The following is an 18613-nucleotide window of genomic DNA, read 5'->3' on the forward strand; positions in this document are numbered from 1 at the left end:
ACACAAACTAGCTAGACTGTAAATATCAAATCTCATTTAAAAAATCAAATATAATCGAGCTATACGAAATTATCTTCAATTAACTGGACAATCGGGTGAATTTTATTGTATAATATGAATAGAATTCGCTTTGAATATATGGTTCAATTAAAAAAAAAAGAAGAACAGATGAAATTTAACTAAATTTAAATTTCAATAACAAGCTAAAGCCAATAAAATCATATTTTACTAATATATCTGGTTATGTTGTAGTTTTAGGTAATTGTTCATTTATGATATTGAAGAACCATATTATATAAGGGTTTTTCAAAAAAAAATATTATCTTATAAATTTATCGAGTTTATTAATTTGACTTATGGGCTCAAGTGAGAACCGAAAAAATTATTATTATATAGATATTATTAATTTATCAAGTATTAATATTAATTTATAAAGATTTCACTCTATATCAATTATAAAATTTAAATCGAAACAATATCACATGGTGAACTGGTGAAGTTCTAGTAATATTAATTTCCAGTAAATAAAATTTCACATTTAAAAAAAATATCGAGAGACAGTGAACAAATAATCATTACAATGAGTTAAAATGTATAACAGAAAATGTGCAGAGGAAAATTTAACACGAATGGCAGGCGCTGTATTAATATTGCCTTTTTTTTTTTTTTTTTTTTCCCCTGTACTGCAGAAGCCTAGACAATCCCATTTCAAACCCATGTACCAGTTTTTTCCAACAAAATTCAACCTAAAGGTTCAAATTCGCGGTAAATTTTTCAACATTCTTTCCCTAGTAAATACAAACTACTCCAGGAATTTTTCCAATTTCGTTAGCCTAACTCGTGCTAGTTCTTGTCTCCGTTCGCTTTCACGGTTTGTTGGATCAAGTTCTATGTTTATTTATTATGCTATCAAATCGTTTAATGTTTTATCAAAAATTATACCTGAAAACGACTATTCAAAAATTATCGAGCCCTAATGGTGCACCCGGCCCACTTTGCATTCAAAACATAGGGTGGGTAGGTTGGGTTAGAGAAGGCATGACACATGCTGACATGCACCTGCCCCCTCACTTGTTTTACATATAAAAAGAAAATCATAAATATTTAAGGTGAATTTATTTTGTTTTAAATCTTTAAATCTGTTTCAAAAAAAAAAAAAAAAAGTCGTTAAATCCAAATTTAACTTTTTATTCAGCTGTGATATAAAAATGTATGTTTGCGGTGTTTGGAACCATAAAAAAAATGTTGGGTTCATGTGTTTTTCTTCAATGAAAATCAATACAAAATGCTAAAAATATGATACTAATATATAAATTTGAGCACCAATTATTTCATATTTGTACTAATATATGTTTTTTTAGTACTCAAATATGTATAGTAAATTAGTGAGTATTTATATTAATTACATTTTTGTCTTTTCTTGGATACAAATTCGTACGAAACATTGCAAAAATAATACCTAATGTATGATATTTTGAGTAACAATTATTTCAGATTTGATACTGTTATATATTTTTGAGTACCCCAAGTATGTGTTGATATTAATAAAGTATTTAATTTTCATACTCAAAATCTTATGCTTTATATCAAATCTAAACCATTTTGTGCTCAAATATTATATATTAATATAATATTTTTAATGTTTTGTATCGATTTTCGCATTTAAAAAGACACATGGACTCATAGAATGCAAAAATAATTTTAGTGTACCAGAAGTTGTAAACATAGATTTTTTTTGACAGAGAATGAATGCAAGTTTAATTTTGAGTTTGAGGATTGAAATAAATTTTTTTTCCCAATATTCAGCATTAATTGAATTCATTTTAATAACTTTCTGCTGTTTTTTAAATTAATTTTCATGTTAATTTTAGAATGATATGATGTGTTTAATCTTCAAAAATTTATATAAATATAAAATAATATTTATTAATTTAATAAGTAGATAAGATACTATAATAATAGATAAATTACGTACAAATAAGTTGGTTACTCTAAAGTACTTTTAATATTATTAATATGGGCTAGTTTGGTAAGCATGATTCTTGATGGATAATATAATTGCCCCATGTTTAGGAATCTTGTAACAATAGGTCCGGGATTAGGAAATTGTGCAAGTGAGAAAATATCTGAAATTAATCCTCGATTTCAGAAGGTATTAAGAAGATGTGTACATTACGAAAGATTACATATATGGTCGGTTTACACAACTATGTGTACATTAGAAAAAATTACATGGTCGGTTTACACAACTACTCTTTGCCCTAGAACTAGGAAATATGTGTACCTTAGGAAAAATAATTGACTGTGTATGTGAATAGAGTTTGTGCCGATCGAATTCTTGAGATAAATGGTTTGCCGCAGATGCCGTTGTTGTAACAAATTTTTTAGAGAAATGGTTTGTCAAATTTTAAAGCTCTAATATCATTTGACGTTCTTCAATGTTGTTCCCGGTTTAGTGCCCGAATGGGGATTCAACGCCTCACATTTTTTTGCATTTGAGATGTTCACATAAACATCTCAAATGCAAAAAAATTGGGCCCTTGGATGCAGCACATGTGCAATGCATAAACATCTCAAATGCAAAAAAATTGAGCCCTTAGATGGTAGCACATGATTGGATCCTTGGATGCAGCACATGTGCAATGCTCATGTGCTACCATAGCTTCTCTTTGTGAAAGTACATTAGAAAATTTATTTCCTAATGATGGGTTCACTGTGCTGATTCCTAAAAAATGTCGAAAATTGATACTTTCAATTTTTGTTAAAAAAATAGAGAGTGTTAGTACTTTTTATTGAATAATGCGTCAAATACTTTGAAATGATAATATAGGCAGATGTTGCACCGACATAGATGAGGTGAGTAAGTTCAGAGTGATTGAGACATAAATTTTTAGGTCATATCTCACGATTCTACTAACTTTGTAAAATAAAAGGGTTATTTTGGTGAAGATAAAAATAGTTCACAATATTATGCCCACCATAAAAAACGAGCCAAACAAATTTTTTTTTAATCTCAAGCATCAAATATCAATTACCTATGTAGGATCGAACATTTGTCGCTTTACCAAAAGCTAAACTATAGCTGGTGATAATGGTGAAACTCAAATAATTTAAACTGCACAGCAACCCAAATACCATGGTTCAATTGCTCTGCCCAAAAAGATCAATTATTGCACCCCAACAACTTATCACTCATATTTTGTTTTTCAAATTTTAATCTCATCATATGGACCAAGCAAACCCTATGCAACAATATAAACATCATATTTGGATATATAAACTAGCCCCTCCAAGTAATGACTATCTCGCAACTCATTAGAAGCAAATATTTGACATTAACTTTGATATTGTTTATACTAGGAGAGCTCGGGGCTATGCTTGAAATTAACTTTCATGATAATTTTGTAACTCAAATATTTTAAATTATACATTAACCTAAACATCATTAGTCACTCTCACAGCACGAGGCAACTATTCGTTCTGATTGTTATTGTATTAAATAGAATAAATAAACATTTTATTTTTGAAAATTATTTTATTGATTAAAATTATAAAAATATATTTATAATTATTAAATTTTATATTATAATAAAATATCGTACTCATTATATAAAAATATTATACATATCAATTAATACTAACATAAACATATATATATATATATATATATATATAACAATTGATAAATTATATATTCAAAAAATATATATATTTAAAAATATTCATAAATATATAATAAAATGATGTTTCTTTCTTTATCTGTGCTATAATATTATAATTTATATGAATAAAATTACAATGCATCAATAAATCAAAATATAACAGCGAAAATATAACTTATTATATTTATACATAATACTATAAAATAAAATTTTTATATTTAAATATTGAATTTTAAAAAATATAAAATCATGTAATTTGTAAGAAATATCTAAACTAAATACAAAAAAATTTTACAATCATAATTGTGCAAATCGAGACAATAAACAAGACACGTGAGATGTTGTGTTGGTGCTTCGACCTCCATAGACTACCGATTTTTTTCAATGATATATATATGTGTGTGTGTGCGTGTGTGCATGTGACGTGCACGTGCCCTTTCATTTATGATATAAAAATTTCATGTTGAATACTTTTTCGGATGCATTATATACGAATTTAATTTAATTTATTATAGTATAATCAATATGTTTTTTATTTTTACAATTTAATCATAAAATAATTTTAAAAGCAGGATTGTAGTAAACCAGTATCCGATTTACGTGTTTAAGTTGGTTAATCATATTTAAAAAAGTCAAACATGATTAAAGGATTCTAATATGATCAATCGGACCAAGAGATCGACCAGGATGTCAGAAAACAGTCCAAGAGACAAAATTAACTCGGTAGTTTGGAAGATCCGAACATAGACCAATGTGAGTTCGACAAGCGAAGGAGTTCGGAAGCAGATCGGAACTTTCGAACAGGAGATCGGAACATCCGAAGAGTTAGGCCATGCGTATTATCTATGTGTCAAGTGTGTGTAAACGTGGAAATACATGCAGATCGGAGCTTCCGAAGAGCAAATCAAAGCTTCCGATCAGAAGCAATTCGAGATGTGGTAGACATGCGAGTTCGAAGCTTCCGAACCATTGCCTAAAAATAGGGACCGAAAGCTCATAATTCATTGTGTGTTTGAGGTGTTTGAGTGTGTATTAGCGTTTATTTCTTAGGGTTCTAGTCATTTACTTGAGGGTTGAGCGATAGCGAGGTGTAACGGGACTTGTAACGAAGCTTAGGTCAGGACCTTCGACATCAGCGGACTGATGACGTACGTATGTATAACTATAGACACTTAGTAGCTATTGAGATTAGTTATTAGTCTAGTTAATTCTTATAGACCAGTGTTAGTGATATAGTATTTTCTTGGCTTGTAGTCTTGGGCTGTAGATACTTATACATCTAGGCCAGTTGTTGAAATACGTAAAGTACTGACTGAGATATCCAGCGAGTATGCATGCTTATGTGTTGAATATTATGTTTCATGATACATTTTTTTACTGATTTGATATATTATGTTGTATGTGCATATTCATGATAAGTCGAGTCTCCTTCGAGATAGCCTTGGTAGTATGCTCTCTCAGCCATATATTTCTTGATATATTGCCGGAAACCATGATACGTCGTGTTGACGGAGACTGACGCTACGGTGATCTAGACGAGTGTGTGGATGTACCCAGCGGAGTTGACCCAGATGATACTACATACTCATTGGTGCCTAGATTGAGAAAGACTTGAGATCTACCCAGATACCCATTCATTCATTTTGCATGCATCATATCAGTCTGTATAATCGTGCTTTACGTTTTGAGCGTAGTTCGCTCATATCCAGTGTTTTGTTCTTGGACACCCTATTCGACGGGACAGTTGCAGGTTGTAACGCCCCGTTTTTATCTTAATTGAACTTATTTGAGATAATCAGTTATTTCAGAATTAAAAAGACGACTTTTTATTGATCAGGGACTATTTTGCAATTTTTGGAAATTTCGGGGACTAAAACGCAAAGTATGGATTGTTATATTATTGGAGGCTTTGACTAGTCTCCTTATCTTTCCCCTCATCCCTTCCAACCGCCTCTCCCTCCATTGAAGCGACGAAAGCTTCCCCAAGCTTTTGTGATTTCGATTTTAGCTCGATCCGTCCGTTGAAATTCAATCTCGAGTAGATATCTGCGATCACAGCATCAAGTGCTCCGTTTGGAAGTAAGTTTCTCTTATTTCTACGAGGTTTGAATTTTTGAATGTCTTTAGAATTGATTGATATTCGGAGAGGATGTTCTTGAGGTTGCTGTGATAGTATATCTAAGACGGTTCGGAGATATATCAATGATCGGATTTGATATGATTTTTCTTATGATTTTCAAAACTTAGATTTTTGAGATGTGTTGGGTTTGACTTGGAAATGATGTTAGATGATTGTTATGAGTATATTGGATTGATATTCTGCTGTCTGCGATTTCGATTTGATCAGTTTATAGCCGTTATGCCGTCAGTTTGAGTTTCGGGATATCGTTTTTATTGATTTGATTATACCGAGTTTGATGAGGTTTTACTATCGATATTGATCATGTGACTTCTTCTGTTGGATTGATTCAAATTCCTTGGAGTTGCGAGATTGCAGCTTCGATCAGTTTGGAAGATTGAGCCGATTGAAGATTGTGAAACGACAAGAAGGTATAAGATGACTTTGGAATGAAATAGGACGATTAACTCGATTCCGGATCGACTCGAGTGTCCTAGAAGAAATCACATATTGCATGTTTAAATGTTTACTTGATTTATGATTGAAATGATAATTAAGTGCATGAGATCATATAAGCATTCATATTGAGCCGATTGATTATTCATTTTGAATTGGACGATCTGGAGATTATATTTGAGTGGCCTTGATAGGCGATTTACTACGAGCGTCGATTAACTCACTATAATGCCGTAGAGTCTAGAGGATTAAAATATATCTCGTCCACCTCGAAAGGGGAGTTCGGTGTGATTGTTGAATATTTTAACCTCGGGATCCCAAACCAAAGAAAGAAAGAAAAAAGAATTCATTTTGATTATCTGAGTCTGATAATCCAGAAGTTTTAAAGTCATGCATATCATTTTATTCCGCAGTTGAATGAATTATTTGAGGAATATGTGGAACTTGATTATATATCATGTTTTGATATATTATGTGATGATGTATGCTAGTCTCTTTTACTGGGAATATTATTCTCACCGGATTATCCTGTTTTTGTCTTTGTTTGTATGTGTACTTGGCAACATGTGGGGCAGGACCGAGCCAGAGAACCCATGAATAGGTGTTGGAGAGGATAGAAGTGAGGCTCTTGGTAGTAGGAGTTGAATCTAAACTAAGAATCGAATGCATGTTCTATTAGTTAGAGGATTGTATAACTTTGAAACTATCTTGTAATGAATTATGCATGTTTAGATTGAAGTTGAATGGTGTTGTAGTTGGAATCAAGCATGCTCTGTTCTTTTATTATTTCTGGGCAGAGGGTGCGCTCGATCGCACGAGTGCGTGGGATCGAGCGCAGCCCTCCATTTTGCAGAGGCAGAGAACTTCGCAAAATTGGTGCGCTCGATCGCACGAGTTCATGTGATCGAGCGCAGCACCTGTTTTTCCCGGCAGAACTTGTTTAATTTCTGGTGCGCTCGATCGCACAAGTACATGCGATCGAGCGCAGCACTGTTTTAAAAAAAAAAATTAATTGCCTTGACTTTTGAATTTGAGTTGATGTTGAATTACTTTATATTATCGTTAGATGATTAGAACCGAGGCCTCACACAAGTGGTTTACCTTGGACCTGAGTTAGTTGCTGACCAAGGCTGGATTGCAGAGTTAGAGGTTAGATTGCTGACTTAAGTATGATTCTTTTGTATTGAGTTTTGTTTACCGGTTGTTTTCCGTATGTTGGTTTATTTTCCGCATTATCTCTGATTAAGTTTCTTAATTATTGTTATTGCATACTTAAAACTTTGGTTAGTAGGTGATTCCCGATCGAGTCACTACATGGGTATGAATCTAGTTAAATTTGATAACAATATTGGACTTAAAAGCAATTTAAGTAAATGATAAATTTAACTTTAATTATATATGAATTAAACCATTTTAAATAGTACATACATCAACTTGACATTTTATCAAGAGTTCGTGTACCAAAATACTTTTTGCTCATTTTTTTTATATCAATAATAATGTTATCGATATGATCATCGAAGTCCTAATTTTGAAACAAAATTTCAGAATTGAAATTCAGTCATAACAAATCTTCTTTTCATGCTAAACCAAACATCAATAATAATTTTCTTGTTTAGAAATTAAATGAATCACTGTAAACCAACTCCGAAAATTGTTGTAAACAAACTCTAAAATTGATGAATGTTTAGTGGATGTGTGTGTATATATATAAATAGATATAAAAATTTAAATTTATTTTACACGAAAAGAACACCAAATTTGAATATGACGGTGACTTTTTTTATGTCATGTGCTCATACCATCATTTTTGCCTCCATTTTTATCACGTATCATTTTTTTTTTGTCACATCACATCGCTATTAAAATAGACTAAAATAGGAAAAACAAATTGTAAATTAATAGACTAAGATCGTATATTGACTCACAAAAAGATAAAAAAAATAAAAATGTGGAAATTAAATTACTAAGGTTGTGTTTGGTTTAATGGATATTATAAGGGCTATTTGAGAATCAGTCCCTAATATCAAGTGTAAATTAAGAATCAGTCCCTGTGTTAGGAAATTTTGTTTGAACTCCCTGATCTCACTTTTTTTTCATGGATAAAAAACGGTACAAAAAGTTAAATATACGGTACTAATATATAATATTTGAGTACTAATAGTTTCAGATCTAGTACAAAAATCAAGATTTTGAATATAACATTTGAATTACTTTATTACTACCAAAACTTATTATACATACATGTTTATGTACAAAATATTTATATTAAAATATTTGTTCGTCATTTTTTTTTACATATATTAGTATTTTGAAAATCACAAAAATCAACAATTTTTTTGGTATTAATTTAAGATATTTGAGTACAAAAATATTTAATTTACGTATTGATTTATATATTTTTGGCATTAATTATTTCAAATTGAGTACAAAATCATGACACATGGATTGATTTGTGGGCCCAGGAAGTAGAAACAAACTTTTAATGGATTAGGGAGTGCAGAAAAAGAAAAAACCTAACAAGGACTGAATCATAAGAAATCATGTGATGGGGAGATTTTTTAACAATTAACCGATATTATAATGTATGGATAAAGTATATTGAGATTATTGAATTAATAGGATATGATTGAAATAAATAATGAAATGTTTGATTTGAATGATTAATATCAGGATTGAAATAATGATAAATTAAAATTTTACTTTTTTTTCCCTTATCATTATAAATAAAAAATTTAAATATTATATTAATTATTAAATTTCATTCATTTTAAATTCAAAACACAAAAAATAACTTAAAATATTTATTAAGTTTTGGGAAATAATAAATTAAAAATAATATAAATATGAATTTATTTGATAATTAAAATATTAATAAATATTTTGAATATTAATTTTTTAAAAATAAAAATTAGTAACAATTACAATATTATTGTTAAATAAATAATATATTAATAATTAATAATAAAATACGGTGAATATTAATTATATTAATTATTATATTTGTTATATTACAAATTATATTTATTTATTATTATATTAATTATTAATAATTAATATTAAAATATGGTGAATAGTACTTCGATTAAGTATTATATTCGTTATATTATAAATTATATTTATTTATTATTATATTCTTTATTAAATTTTCATTATTTTCAAATTAAAAAAATAACCAAAATATTAGTTAAAATTTATAAAACCATTAAATTTAATAATAATATAAATATTCATTTATTGGGAAATAGTAGTAATAATCTGAAAATTATTAATTAATATATAAAATTTTAATTTTCATACTACAAAAATTACTGAGTATTAATTAATATATATATAATTTAAATTTAATGTTAAATTAAAATAGTAATAATATTTTTAATATTAATTTTAATTTTAAATAATGTTTAGTAACAATTAAAATATTCATGATAAGGAAGGATTGTTTTTACCAAACACAGCCTAAAAAGAAAATTATCCTTCTCTTTAATGATAATTAATATTTTAAATCATAAGGAATCATTTTAGGAACAAAATATCTTTGAATTTATGAATGTCTCGTACCTAAAATATTGTATTAATTGAAATCGGAGTCCAAGATTTCAACATATTTATATATATATATATATTTTTCAATCAAAGATTTTCAGCATTGACCAATGATATTGGAATATTCACTTTATGATTTATATAATATAAATAATATAATATAGAGAAATTATTATTTATATTATTAAAATATTTATCCAACAAAATTTTGTCCACCCATCAATTCTATAAATCTCAGACAATGGGCTTTCCATCTGTGTCTACACCCAAACTTCTCCTCCTTTCTACCTCAAAGCCGCCATTTTTGTCCTTCGACATTTCTTCTTGAAGCTCTGATTCTACATTCTCTGTGAAGAAGAGCGAGGATGAAGGAGATTTGGACGACAATGGCTTCGATGATGGGCGTTTGGGCGTTCTGCCAGAGCCTTCTTCAGACTGTTTTCCCCCCAGAACTCCGCTTCGCTTTCTTCAAATTCTTCCACCGTTTCTTCAGCTACTTTTCCTCCTACTACTACTACGACATCACCGAAATCGACGGTGTAAACACCAACGAGCTTTACAACGCCGTGCAGTTGTATCTGAGCTCCTCTGCCTCCATATCGGGCACCCGCCTCAGTCTCACGCGTGGCCTGAACTCTTCCTCCATCACCTACGGCCTGTCGAACAACGACCGTTTGATAGATTCTTATAAAGGGGTGACTGTGGAGTGGGAGCATATCGTCACGCAGAGGCAATCTCAGACCTTTTCGTGGCGCCCGTTGCCGGAGGAGAAAAGAGGGTTCACTCTCCGGGTGAGGAAAAAGAACAAACAGATGGTGCTCGGCTCGTATCTTGATTATGTCATGGAAAAGGCGAATGATTTGCGGAGGAGGAATCAAGATAGGTTGCTTTACACGAACACGAGAGGCGGGTCTTTGGATTCGAGGGGTCATCCCTGGGAATCTGTGCCGTTCAAGCATCCCAGTACTTTTGATACCTTGGCCATGGATCCTGTCAGGAAATCCGAGATTATGGCTGATCTTTTGGATTTCGCAAATGGAGAATCTTTTTATCAGAAAACTGGGAGGGCGTGGAAAAGAGGGTATCTGTTGTATGGTCCCCGGGCACTGGTAAATCTAGTATGATTGCAGCCATGGCTAATTTTCTTGGATATGATATTTATGATCTTGAATTGACTGAGGTGAATACCAACTCTGAGTTGAGGAAATTGCTGATGAAAACTACTTCTAAGTCCATTATTGTTATTGAAGACATTGATTGTTCCATTAACTTGGCTAACAGAAACAATGCCAATGGAGGCTGTAGGAAAAATAGCTTAGACATTGCATCTCCTCCGGGGCCTAATGCCGCAGAGGCCGGAGCAAACTCGATAACACTTTCAGGGTTGTTGAATTTCACCGATGGTTTGTGGTCCTGTTGTGGGAGTGAGAGGATTTTCGTGTTCACCACAAACCATATCGATAAACTCGACCCGGCATTGCTGAGGAGTGGGAGAATGGACATGCACATACACATGAGCTATTGTTCATCTCCTGCATTGAAGATTCTGTTGAAGAACTACTTGGGAGTTGAGGAGGATGATGGGGAGAAGGAAATTCTTGAGGAATTGGATGGTGTGATTGAGGAGGCAGAGATGACTCCTGCTGATATGAGTGAAGTGTTGATAAAGCACCGGCGCAATAGGCGTAGGGCGATCGAGGAATTGTTGGCGGCATTGAATGCGAAAGCGGAGAAGAATAAAAGGGCCAAGTCGAGGAAGAAAAGCGGGGACGAGGTCGAAGAAGAGGAGCAGGAGAAGAGGGCATTGGATAGCCCATTGGAAAACGGTGATTTTCAAGAAAACTGCGGTAAATCTGAGGGAGAGGATGAAGCAGATCAAAAAATGCATTGATTTTGTTTTCTGTCTGTTTGGGACCATTTCCTGGTGTACTAGAAATCCTGTCTTAATGGAGAGGCTTGAGGATTTGCAAGAAAGGGGGTGAGTGATTGATTGGGCACTGGACTAGAGGGGTTAATGCTGGTGGGACTTTGCGTGTTTGTACTGGGGAAAAAAAAAAAGAGGGTACTGTAATCTAATTCAATGCCATTTATTTTTTGCTGCTTTGAGTCTTGGTGATAGCATTGATTTAGTACCAATTTCATTAGTACATTTTGTGATCAATCAATATATTTCATTCACTTCCATGTGGTGTGTTTGGTCTTAATCTTGTTGGTTCATGTCGGACTATGGACCGGATCGACACACCCGCCGCACAGTTTGTCCAGTCGTATTCCTCCTTTTATCCGGAGGAGGTATACGACTGAACGAACTCGAACCCTTTAAACAACTCCAAGGAGAAGACACTTCATGTTCTGTTAATAATCAGTGTCATGGCCTAATGTTTTAACCATTTGTTTGTTCTTCATGAGACGCCATTCTAATCTCCACTGTAGGAGTACTGTTCCTCAATTTATGTTTTTTCTAGATTTTAGAAATATATAATCTAATATACTTTTTTTTTTTTTCGCTTTGATTTTCTATCAAATCGATTTGGTTATTTCGGTTCAATTTATTCGATTTTTACAATTATTTAAATTAGTAATTAGATATTTAAAATATATATATTAATTTTTAGTTAATTTTTTTAATTACAACTTTTAAATATAAGCAAATAACTATCCACTAAAAATTAACAAAAATATTTTTAATTCACTAAATATCATTTTATATAATATATATAATCTAAATAAATAAAAATACAAATAACGTTATAAATTAAATTAAATTTCGATTGTTTTAGTCGATTTGGTTTTGACATATATAATTTGAAACTGAATCATATAAACTTCGATTTTAATATTTATATCCGAATTAAAAAAAATCCGATTTTCCATTTGGTTTGATTCCGTTCGTTTTTGTGTTTCTTTGGTTTGAATTTACGCTTTTTTTAAACCAAAGTTTGAACAATCTATCCGACGAATTTATCTAGTCACCATGGAGAAATGCATATCCTTGTGTGGATAGTATTTTATTGGAACTTTTCCTGGACGATCGTGAATTGCTGTCTAATAATGGATATGTACCTAGAGCCAAAGTGGTTTTACTTGTACGCAGCCAGTTGGTGTGAAATTAAATATATCATTTACCCAAGAACGTTTCACCATAGATCAAAGGAACTTATATGATTGATTAGTTGTAATACATGTGGTTAATCATAGTTATTGATTTGGTGTGTGACGCACACAATACATCAAATATGTTACATCGAGTGAAAAAAGGTATAATACATGTGGTGAATCATAACTATTGATTTAGTGTGTGACACACACACAATACATCAAATCAATGGTGGATGTTACATCAAGTGAAAATCAACGGGTATAAAATGACATCATCATAGATAAATGCATCGATGCGTTGACGTTGGTGGTGGGAACAATGACATTATTGTACATGTTTGATATTGAAAGCACAATTCTATTTGATGAATTTTAACAACGTACGTACCGTAAAAAAAAAAAAGACTAAGAAATTGGTTTCAAGAAAATCATATATCGAAGAATTATTTAAGGTTTTGAAACTCATCAAATAGAATTGTGCTTTGCATGGACCTAAGTTGCATCTCACGATGCATCATTCCTCTTCTCTCACCTTTGTAGTTCTAGGTCGCACATGAGCCGAGTCGAGCTTGGCTTGAATCGATTAAATCTTGTCTACTCGTGTTTGTGCTCGAACTCGAACTCAATCGAGTAATCCATTTCAAACTCGGCTCGACTTGTGTGTACAAAGAATTAAAAGATCAAGGCCGTGGTGCATGAGGATCATTTGCTTTGATTAGCATAGCATTTGGTACGGACTTCTAATTGTTGTAGCAAAATGTTTGAAACTATTATAGCTATTGGTCTTCGATGCGTTCATGTGATGAACACGTGCATCTTTTAGTAGAGACAAATTTCCAACCAATGGCCCACAAATCACTAGTTAATAAATGGATTCTGTGGAGAAAAGGAAACAAAATATTTTATTTGTACAGAGATATTAGTTAATATTTTATTCTTTTGTGTAGATTATAGTTAAAGATAGGTAATATTCTGTCACATAAAATTAAGGCTCTAGTTGTGTATATAATGATGAACTTTGTAACATATTTGATATGAGAAATATTATTCATGCCACTCAAAATGTTCTCTTATCTCGTGTGCATATATTTCTTGTATTTGGTCTTTTCATATGGCAGAGCCGTAAGGCTTTGATAACGCAATTGGGGACCTTGTGAAAGGAGCACTAACCTCTGGGTTGATAAACCCTCGCTCTCCACATCGTTCAAATCGTGATTCCGTTGGAATTCAAACCGAAGTTCATCTCTTGCAAAGAAGCAACTCTTCATGGGCCATAAAACCAACGCCCTTGCATTCCCTGTGAAGAGGCGACGAGTTTGAGGAACAAATCCGACATCTTGCAGTCCCTGAACAAGTGCGATTATGTCTGGGTCAAAAGACGAGAATTCGGAAACCTCCAGTGTTGTCGTGGGCCTGAAATCACAAGATTTGTACCTAAGACACCGTTTGATTTGAGGTATGATATAAGTAATATATAGATAAGTAATATAATGTAATAAAAAAATATATAAAAAATGATAGTTAAAATAGTATTGGATTTGATTGATATATTATAGTTTATTTGATTTGATTGATTAAATTTTATATAAAAATGTTAAATGATTATCTTGTCTTTTTAACAATAAATAAAATAAAAATTATATTATTTATAAGAGATAATATAGTAATTTAAATTCAATGATTTGATTTATGTAAGATAAATAATTAATTATTTTATTGATGTAAAATAAATAGTTAATATATGATAAATAATATGATGAAAAAAACGTGAAATGAGATGAGATGAGTTATACATATATTAGTAATATGGTGAACAAAACGGTGCCTAATGGGCTTGATCACTCATTAGTCCATCTTACCATTCATAAATTGAATGGTAAAAATTTTTTGGAATGGGCACAGTCCATTAAATTGGTGATTGACGGCAAATGACGACTGAGATACTTGACAGGAGAAACGAAAGAACCTGAAAAGAAAGATTCCAAGTGGAATTCATGGAAATCTGAGAATTCTATGGTAATTGCATGGCTTATAAACTCCATAAAACCTTCAATAGGGAAAACCTACCTGTTTCTTCCAACTGCTAGGGATGTCTGGGATGCTGTGAGGAGACATTTTGATTTGTAGAATTCTTCATAGATTTTTGAACTGAAAACTAGGGTGTGGAATTCCAAACAAGAGGAAAGGAACCTGATTGATTATTACTATGAAATACGAGTATTATGGCAAGAATTAGACTTGTGTTATGAAGAATCTTGGGAATGCAAGAATGACAGTATAAAATACCAAAAACGAATGGAAAATGATCGAGTATATGTGTTTCTTGCTGGACTTAATCGAGAGCTTGATGATGTTCGTAGCAGAATTCTCGGGAAGAAACCCTTGCCATCTCTAAGAGAAATTTTTTCAAAAGTAAGAAGAGAAGAGGGAAGACGTCAGGTAATGCTAAGTGGCAAACCTGTGCCTACAATTGAAGTGTCTGCCCTGGTGTCCAAAAACACCTATAACCAGCAACCTCGACAATGGCTGAGAGGGGAACGAATCAAGTGTGAACACTGTCATAAGCCAAACCACACGCAGGAGATGTTGGGAATTGCATGGCAAACCACCAAACTGGAAGCCAAAATTCCCAAAGCAAAAAGGCCGAGAATATAGAGCCAATCAAACTGAAGCTGGAGAAGAAACCGGGGCAACCTCTGGAACACCTTCTTTTAGTAAGGAACAATTATACCAATTGTATAAAATTTTCCAATCCAAACAGCTCTCAACACCCACATCTGCCTCGTCTTCTAGTTCATTAGATCAGCAAGGTAACTTCTTCCAACATACGGCCTTACATGCATCTATGTTATTTGATGATCCATGGATAGTAGATTCTGGAGCAACCGTGTGACGACCCGAGTTCTAATCTCTCATTTCAATATAATTCACCAAATAATCATAATTAATAGCCAAACATCAAAGACTTAATAAAATAATTTTATTTTTTTAAAAAAAAAAGTTCAGCACCTCGCTCGATCAGGTAAAAGCACCCGATCTAGCGAGCCCTGAAGCCCAACTTCTCGGGTTGGAATGCCTCGCTCGATCGGGTAATCTCCACCGATCGAGCGAGCCCAAAATGCTCGATTCTCTGTTTCCAATTCAAGGGCCTCGCTCGATCAGTGATATTCACCCGATCGAGCGGGCTTCTTGTCCAGAACACAAACAGAAGTTCTTTTGCTGTCAAAACGAGTCCCTTCATCCATTTTTCATCTAGCATCAACTCATACATGGTCTATACATAATCATAGGCTAACATGCATTCTAACATGATATAAGTTGATATGAGTAAATCATGTCAAAGCCTTGAAAATAATCTCAAGATAGGTCCACATATCATACATGGAACATCTTATACAAGTATCAAGTTAAGTCTTAGGAATTTACATAAACCATCTCAAGTCTTATAAACATCATCAAGACAACAACTTAATAGCCAACAAGTCTTGGCATAAGTAACTACAACATGATCATGCCTCTGGACTCAACACAAAGCATTGACAGCACAATGGACATCTAAACTCGGATCACCACTCTATTCTCTCATTCTTCGTTCTTCAAACTCGCTTGTGCCCTGTTCCACTCCCGCCTATTGCCATGACACATACAATACAACAATAGCCGGATAACTCCGGTGAAAAACATATTTCCCAGTAAAAGCAACTAACATGCAAATCAATTCATATATATCAATCTCATGATATAAAATAAGAGACAATGCATGCTTTAAAAATAGGTTGCTCTCAAAAATTCTCTCGTTTCTTCGGTTGGGATCCCGAGAAAAAGATATCATAACTAACCACCGACTCACCCGATCGAGATGGGGCAACTTATCTTGCTTCTCTAGACTTTGAAGCCACCATACATGTAAATCAGACGCTAGGCTATATCAACCACCCAGGCCATACACATATAGTTCCTCAAATCGTCTATTCGAACGTTTCCGTTCATTTCAAAATCAAAGAACAAGTCTCACAAGATGAATGCAATATATAAAATCGATATAGCATTCATTCACATCATAGCCTTATTCAAGAATTCATATAAGAGCACATAAAAGCAAATAAGCAAATAAGTATGTGATTTAGGGAACTCGATACAAATCATCTCGAGTTATAATCTCATTCAAGTAATAATCCACTTTTACCTTTCGATTGTGAGGTTTCAAGGTGTCTTTGAGGCTATCCAAATCTGAACATTAATAGAACCAAACCTCTATCAAAAGCTGCCCTCAAGTTCAATCCAAATCTAATCACAAAATAAGCTCCAAACCTTGTTCTTTCTTCTAACGGTTTCCCAATCGAGATTCTCGAGTTGATGTACCCTGTTTATCAACTGAAATCACAGCGTATAAATCAAGTAAATATCAGCTACAACTCAGCAACATCTTAGTTCAAGATACAATAGCAAAACAGTTCATAACCATAAGTCCGGCGCGTAACGGCGTAACGGCGTAACGTCGGCAATCGAAACTCAATTACAACAATTCTAACAATCATATATATCTCATATCCATCAAAACCAGCAATAATTCCTCCACATATCAGCAGGTATACTATCGAATAAGCAGCTGGAATTATAAGAACATAATCGATATCCATTCTTCAGCCCGACTTCAACATAACAAAGAATACAAGCTCATCAACCATAATTCAAACACAAATCTGATCTCTGCCATTTTCGAATTCTCAAATCATGATGAACTAAAATAAAACTTACATCAATTCGAAGGTCTCATTGCAAGGAGTCCAGAACACTTTTCGGAATCAAAATCTGATAACCGGAACTCAAGATATTGGCATTTAAAGATGAAGAAGAAACTTGAGGTTCTTTGTTCTTCTCTCTCGGTTCTTCTCTGAATTTCTGATGAAATTTGAAGTCCTACACGTGATTGCTTATCAGAATCACAAGTGTCCAAACAATTTTCCAATATTTGCACTTTGGCCCCTTAAGTCTTCAATAATTGCAATTTGATCCTCAACCTTTACTTTCATTCAATTTCAATCATAATTAATTTAAGAATATTAGAATTTAAATCGAAACTCCAAATATTTCCAAATTAAATATTCTCGGATTAAAATTAAATAATTCCGGGTGTTACATTTCTCCCCCGCTAAGACACGATTTCGTCCTCGAAATCGCAAATACTATCAGCACATCATATAAAACGATAATAGAAAGACTGAAGAAAATACTCACATCATTGAAACATTTCTGGAAATTGTTGTCTCATTTCCGATTCTGTCTCCCAGGTTGCTTCTTCAATACCATGACGACTCCACTGAACTTTCACAAGCGGAATAGTCTTCGTTCGAAGTTGCTTCTCCTTACGATCAAGAATCTGAATTGGCTTTTCAAAATAACTCAAGGTTTCATTGAGTTCAGCCTCATCAGCGTGAAGCACATGAGATTCATCAGCAAGATATTTTCGAAGCATCGATACATGAAAGACATCATGTATTCCGGACAAAGACGGAGGTAAAGCTAATCGGTAGGCAAGATTGCCTATTTTCTCAAGAATTGCATACGGACCAATATAACGTGGAGACAACTTCCATCGCTTGCCAAATCGTACAGTGCCTCTGAATGGAGAAATCTTCATAAACACCCTATCCCCCTGTTCAAAAGACAAAGGTCGACGTCGAACATTGGCATATTTAGCTTGTCTGTCATGAGCTGTCTTCATTCTTCT

General features: G+C 32.9%; 1 pseudogene; it reads left to right on the plus strand.

Annotated features, from left to right (window-relative positions):
- Positions 1–10051: 10051 nt before the first annotated feature.
- LOC140891208 (AAA-ATPase At5g57480-like) lies at positions 10052–12196 on the plus strand (annotated as a pseudogene).
- The last annotated feature ends 6417 nt before the right edge of the window (positions 12197–18613 follow it).

Source organism: Henckelia pumila, chromosome 3 (assembly GCF_033568475.1).
Source record: "Henckelia pumila isolate YLH828 chromosome 3, ASM3356847v2, whole genome shotgun sequence".
Taxonomy (NCBI): domain Eukaryota; kingdom Viridiplantae; phylum Streptophyta; class Magnoliopsida; order Lamiales; family Gesneriaceae; genus Henckelia; species Henckelia pumila.